Raw genomic sequence first — 6,952 nt, forward strand, 5'->3', positions numbered from 1 at the left:
CGTGCGGAAAAAGTGAGTGCACAAAAGCAGTCTGTCTTAAACTACTAGATTAAACACACTGTGTAGCCTCTGGTACCTATGTCAGTCTTTAAAAAAAAAATAGAGGAAATGTTTTTTAGAGAGTTTGGAAATAGATTCCTAGATCATTAATTAGTAGATCATTAATGGATTAAATCTGTAATAATGAATTAAATCTGTATTAGATATTTGTCTGATTTTACCAGGATAGGAAAGTTCCTTATATGCTGAACATTGCTTAGTAATACATTTAGTATTCCTGGAGGAGGGAGAGTATATATCTCCAAAGTACAAAAGGCTTTGCTTTGTAATTTGCTAAAAGTGTTAAGTAATAAGAAGTGTAGGGAAGGCGTGTTTATTAGTCATTACTAGATTCAGAAATGATGAATGTGATTTAAGTGTATCCTTTATCTTTTTTTTTATTTTTTTTTATTTTACAAAAGTCACTTAAATGAGCCTGTCTCAGCTTTTTCTGGTGATTTCCTTTCTCAAGTGGAACCAGTGTCTTGAGGTCCCAGTGTGCTCTGAGCATTAGGTTTAGCTTGATTCCATAGAGTTATAAGTTGTTTTATATTCACTTTTAGATTCCTGCAGTTTTGTTGATTTAATCCTAGGATGTGGTTTGGTTGGTTTACAGCCCCTTCGAGATATCATCATTGACCAGAGTTATCATCCTGATTCCTCTTTCATAGAAGGAGGCAGAGGTAGCCCTTTGGGTTAAGACTCTGGCTCCGGAAGCCACAGAACCTTTGACCTCGAGACACTGTGGAATCCAAGCCACTTCTGGAGATTCTCAGAATGACTGAGCTTGTTAATGGACTCCATCCCTTTGTGGAGTATTTCACATTGTGGTCATTTAGAGCATTATAATAGAATTGTTTATTGACCTGTATAAACACATTTACCATTTATCATTATAAATGTAACAGGTGCTTCCCAGGATGCCAGCTGGAGGTACTTGAGGGTCTGCAGAATAGTAACAGAACAGTATTTTCAGGCATAGCTGTCCTTACAAAGAATTGTAGAAACCTCATTCTCCTTTAAATCCTTCCTTAGGATTCAGGGCAGAGGAGTTGGGGAGAGAGACTTTGTGGCATCTTGAAAATTGCTGTCTTTCTCCACATTTGCATAATCACCTGACTTTCCATGGAAAATGCTGCTGATAGAGCATCCACCCATGATAGCATAATGCTCTTATTTATCTTTTTCATCTCAATGGAGGGAAGTTCTCAATATTTTATACCAATGGCCTCATTCACTTAACAAACACTTAAATTGAATGTCTATTATGTGCTAAGCATTGCTTTAGGTAGTAGGTTATACCTACAAAAAAATAGATCGAGTCCCTTTTCTCATGGCACTTATAATCCAATAAGGGGAAAGAGATGCTCTATGAACAGATCAGTACAAGTCAGAGGGTGATATGTGCTACAAAGGAGAGTAAAGCAAGAAAAAGGGACAGGGAACAATAGTGCTATTATATTATTTAATATAGATAAGGTGATATTTGAGCAGAGATTTGGAGGAAGCGAGGGAGTAAGCTGTGTGGATGTCTGGAGGAAACATTGGGAGTTTTGTCAGATGATGCAGAGGGAGACAGAGACCAATTGCCCATGGATTCTAAATGGAAAATGAATGGGGAACATATATCTCACTACTAGTTATTTGCCCCTCCAAGTCTCTGAAACTTGTCCAAAGTGAATGAGACAGAAATAGAAATGTCGTTTCATCTACAGGGCCTCCCCTGTGACACCAAGTATCATACTACTTCTGCCACAGGTGCATGCCCCAATCTTCTCTCTTATCCAACATGGGCGACATGAGCCTAGACAGGGTGTGATTATAGAAGAGTCCTTATTGCCCAGGGCTTGAGGTGACTTGGTCCAGGGGCTGTCTTATCACCATCTTAACCTTCCCCACTAGCATTTTGTTCTTTTCTTTATCCAGCCCAGCCAAGACTTTGGTTCCTCAAGTAGCAGGAACCCTTCAGTTGTGCCTGGAACATTCCTCAGCTCCTTGTAGACAGAAGAGATCTGAATGCTGGGACCTCTGTCATCAAAGTGCCCCCACTGATTTGTTTTCCTAGTGTGTGGATCCTATAGTTCCCAGGAAATTTGAAGAATAAATAAAGTAGATATTTATTTCCATTATTGCAAGAGAGAGCCACTTGCATTTACTTACGGATAGACTTAGGAATGACAAGCCTTCCTTTCTTTTGAAAGCTTTTTGAAAATATTTTTCCCAAATAAGATTTTGTGCTTAAAGCAGCAATGATATCCCTGGTCTATGAACTGAGAGTCAGGGATACATCACTTAAAAATAACCTTTCTGTCATCTCGAGGCTTAATACCCATTTTTCTCCCAAGTTAACTGGAACGTTCCATTTAACAATGCGATCTTGTAAACAATTTTTATTTCTCACTTACAATGTCTTGACACAGTGTTCAGTAGAAAGTAATGCAAAACTGGAATTATAGAAACAGGCTTCTGTTATTGTTCTGGGGTTAAAAATCTCAAATTAGAAAAGTGTGGCTCTGATTTTTCCCAATCATCCTTACATTTTTTTTTCTTACTATGTGCCCAAGGCAGCTAAACTCTTATGTGCATGTTTTCTCGTATGGTTTGGAATTATATATTTTCTTGACATATCAGATGTTTCTCGTATTTGTGCTATTCAAGTTTTCTTTTCTGAAACCCAGCCCTCTTCTAAGTTGCAAACTTTCTAAATGTTAGAAATAGGATAGAAGAGCATGGTAGTTCCTCAAGGAATTAAAAACAGAATTACCATATATGGTTTAGTAATTCTACTGCTGGGTCTATATCTAAAGGAAATGAAATCATCTCAAAGAGATATCTGCACCCCCATGTTCATAGTAGCATTATTCACAATTGCCAAGGTATGGCAACAACCAAGTATCATTGATGAATGAATAGATAAAGAAAATTGAAGACACACACACAAAATGGAATATTTTTCAGTCTTAAAAAAGAAGGAAATTCTATCGTTTGAGACAACGTGAGTGAAACTTGAGAGCATTATGCTAAATAAAATAATCTAGACAGAGAAAGACAAACACTGGATGGTATCATATGTGGAATCTGGGGAAAAATCATAGAAAATAATGGCTGGGGCTGTGGGTGGGGTGGGAGAAATGGGGAGAAGTTGGTAAAAGTATAAATTTTCAGTTATAAAATGAATAAGTTCTGAGTATCTAATGTATAACATGGTGACTATCGTTGATAACACTGTATTGTGTAATTTAAATTTTCCAAGAGAGTGGACCTTAAATATTCTCACACACTCACGAAAGGTAAATAAAATATGTGAGGTGATGGATGTATTAATTAACTCAATGGTAGGAATCCTTATACAATGTATATCAAATCATCATGTATACTTTAAATATTTTATGGTTTTGTTTGTCAGTTATGCCTCAATAAAGCTGAGGGGCGGGGTGGGTAAAGAAAGAAAAATTGCTCTATTGACCACCTCAGCTTGAACTGGGCTTTCAGTCTCCCGTTGCTAATCCTCTACAGTGAGCTCTCGTTGAAATGACTGTGATTTCTGTGACTTGATTTTGTTGAGGGTTTGAAACAGAGAGGGGTGAGGGCTGTCTGGCTATCCCTAGAGAAGTCAGGAAAGCAGAGGGGAAGGGGAGAGGAAGGTGATGGACGATCTCACAATGCGAGTCAGGGCAGCGATGAAAGAAGACTCCCCAGAGGTGTTGTCATTAGTGTCTGGAGCCTGGGCCTCTCTGATGTGTGTGTGTGTGTGTGTGTGTGTCTGTGTGGCTGCTGCCAGCTGTGTCTGTGTGTGAGAGAAGGGGAAGCTTTACTCCCCACCCCAGACTGTAGAGCTAGGAAAACGATGTCTATGGAGGCCAGAAAAAAAAGGCTTCTTCACTTCTCCACAGCACAAGTTGCTCTTGAATTCTTCCAGCCCTGTATACACTGGCATTATGCATGACAAATCTGCCTCCTGAACAGTCGATGTTGAAAGGGAATGGTGAAAAGACAATAGTTCGTTTAACAAAGCAGATGCTTTCAGCTCCCGTTTTAACCTCCTTCACATCCTGTCATCACTCCTTAAAGTGCAGAGTTTTCACAGATTGGAAATGAATTATCTGGAAGAATGGCCTGTCCCTGTGTGTGCTGGGCACATACATACAGGTGGAGGTGAGGAATGAGGCGAGGAAGGGCCATGAGGGAGAGTCCTAGCTCCTATGCAAATCTTTTCAAGACTTTCCATTGTGCAATCTCATCTTTCTGCCACGGCTCATTCCTAGACCTGTCCTGCTCCTTCCTGCTCAGACCCTCCCAAATGTTCTTTCTAGAAACACAATCTTCCCATGATTTCTACAGCACCTGAAATATTGGCTGACATCTGTCAGTTGCTGACTAGGCACCAGACAATGTACTAAGTACCATATATGATTATTTCATTTAATTCTCACAGCTGTAAAGTAAGAATTATCTCATTGACAGATGAAGAAACAAATTCTCAGAGACGTTAAGAAAACTGTCAAGGTCTCACAGCTAATGAACAAGTGAATCAGGAATTGACTCTAGGTCTGTTTGACTTCTGAACTTGTGCTCTGTTTTATTCTCTCATTTATTTTTTTATTTAAAAAAAATTAGACTTGTTTCATGAGATCTAAGTTCTATGAGGGCAAGAACTGAGTCTGTTTTACACAACACTCTTGTCCAGAAACTTTGCATATTTCCAGAACATAGTGCATATTTACTAAAATAATGCATAAAAAGTAAAATGAAGAATGGTTGCCATCTCAGGATGCTTCGATGTGGATGTGCTGACATTTCATTATGGTTCCTTTTCTCAGAGAATGCAATGATCCTCAGGCCCTGACAGGCCCCACTACCACCTTGTTTGAACGGTAATTTGGAAGGTAGATTTAGAGAAAGATTCCTCTCCCGAGATCCAGAACCATATATTCTAATATCAACTTGACATGACCACTTGGATACCTAATAGGTTTCCCAGATTTAATAAGTCTTAAGTGGTCCCTCCTCATTCTTCTCTACCTTAGTCAATGGCCATGATACCTACCCACTTGCCAAACTACAGGAACCTGAGAGACATTCTTGATGCTTTCAGGATATTAGTTCTCACATCCAATCCAATTGTAAGTCCTGTTGATCAACATCCAAAGTATATATTTGACTGTCCATATCTCACATTACCATCCTAATTCAAGTCACCATTGCGGGAGCTGACTTACCTAGAGGATCCCTGGTTTTGACTACAGTTTCTGGATCTTTGTAGATTCTCACTCATGAATTTCCATGAGAGGAAAATGGTATAGCTTGCCAGGAAAGCATCACCAGTTAGGGCAGCATATAACATAGGTGGTTGGGTTGGTTCATTTGAGCATGATATTGGTGATTAGAGCACCCCTCTGCTTGTCAAATGGATATCACAGCTCAGCACCCAAGCCCTTGGGTGGCTGTGGGTGTTGCTTCTCTCCTCTTTCCACCATCTCTGTGCGTCTCTTCTTAGCTGGAGTCTTTGGAGATCCTGAGGACCTGATAGTGACAGCATAATCCTCCCTTCTTCTTTCCTTTCTTTCTTCCTGTTCTTAGCTTAGCCCACTTGCATGTTTCCTAAGGCACACAGGTAGATAAGACCAAGACCCCTAACCCCAACAAGAGCTACTAACAGAGTTGAGAGGCACCTGGGAATATCCTCGTCAGCTTTTCTCATATACAGTATTCATGGTTTTGCTTTGTGCAGCTCCAGGAGCTTCTGGAACCGTGGTAAAGCCTGAACAATAGAGAAGTAAGAAGCAGAGTCTTCAATGCAAGATAGAGAGTACAGAGACCAAAGACCACAAGATGGTAGCTAAAGGAAAAAGAGTTCATAAGCAGATAAGAGTATAAGATTAAGAGATGCCAGTGGAACAAGGGGGAAGCAAAACTTGCATGTTTAGCAATTTACTTAAATGGTTGTCTAGGAAGAGATAATTATTTTTTTCACATTGGAGTGTTAATTTCTTGAAGACAAGAAATTTTGGGCATTTTGTATCCTTCCCACTACCCCAGTGCTCTGTGTAAGCTTATGAAATAGTCGTTGCATTTATCCAGAGCCTCAGACTAATTGACACAGACTCTATGTGAAACATTCTAGGCACATTTCCATGTTAGCCCACCATCTGAGCTTTCAGGAGATAGAAAATAGCTTCTAACTCAGAGTGGCTCCACTATTACTCAGAACTGGCATGGAGGAGATTATCAGAGTGAGAAATTTTGCTGTCAGGCTCTCTGGGGCCTCTTTGAAGTGGGTGTTTATAACACATTTTGCTGACTGCTTCCATAAATCTCAAGAGTGCTGGTAATTTTCCATCAAAAAATAAGTGAAAATGAAGCAATTTGGCTGTGAGCACATCCTTGAATTTTTACTGGTTGCTTCTGATTATAATTTGGCTGTGAATAATTTTTTACCATTTGCAGTATGGTATAAAAAAAATACCCAGATGCTTTAGAACAGAACAATGTCTAAAAACATCCCCAAGTTCAGAGAACAAGAATTCTCTGAAATGAGCTTGGCCAGCACTCCTGAGAACACAAGGAGGAAACTTTTCATTCCCTAAGAACCGTTGACCTTGGCCCTCTTTTGGCCTTTGTAGTGCAAATACTGGATTTGTGGAGGCATTTGGAGAGTCGTTAATCACAAACTGGTGCTCCTTCTGTGTCCGGAGACCATGTTCAGATTCAAGGCCCTGAACTTTAAATGAGGCCAGCTCTCAAACATTGCATTTTTTTCTAGTCTTTATTAATAATAATAAAAAAACTTTGAAATAATGAGACCAATAAGAGCAAAGAATTAAAATAATACAGGCTAACATTTATTGAGTGCTTACTAGTGCCAAGAACTATTTTATGAGCATTAAGTCATTTAATCCTCACATCACTATGT

This window comes from Pteropus medius, unplaced genomic scaffold (genome assembly GCF_902729225.1).
Source record: "Pteropus medius unplaced genomic scaffold, Ma_sr-lr_union100, whole genome shotgun sequence".
In the NCBI taxonomy this organism is placed as follows: Eukaryota; Metazoa; Chordata; class Mammalia; order Chiroptera; family Pteropodidae; genus Pteropus; species Pteropus medius.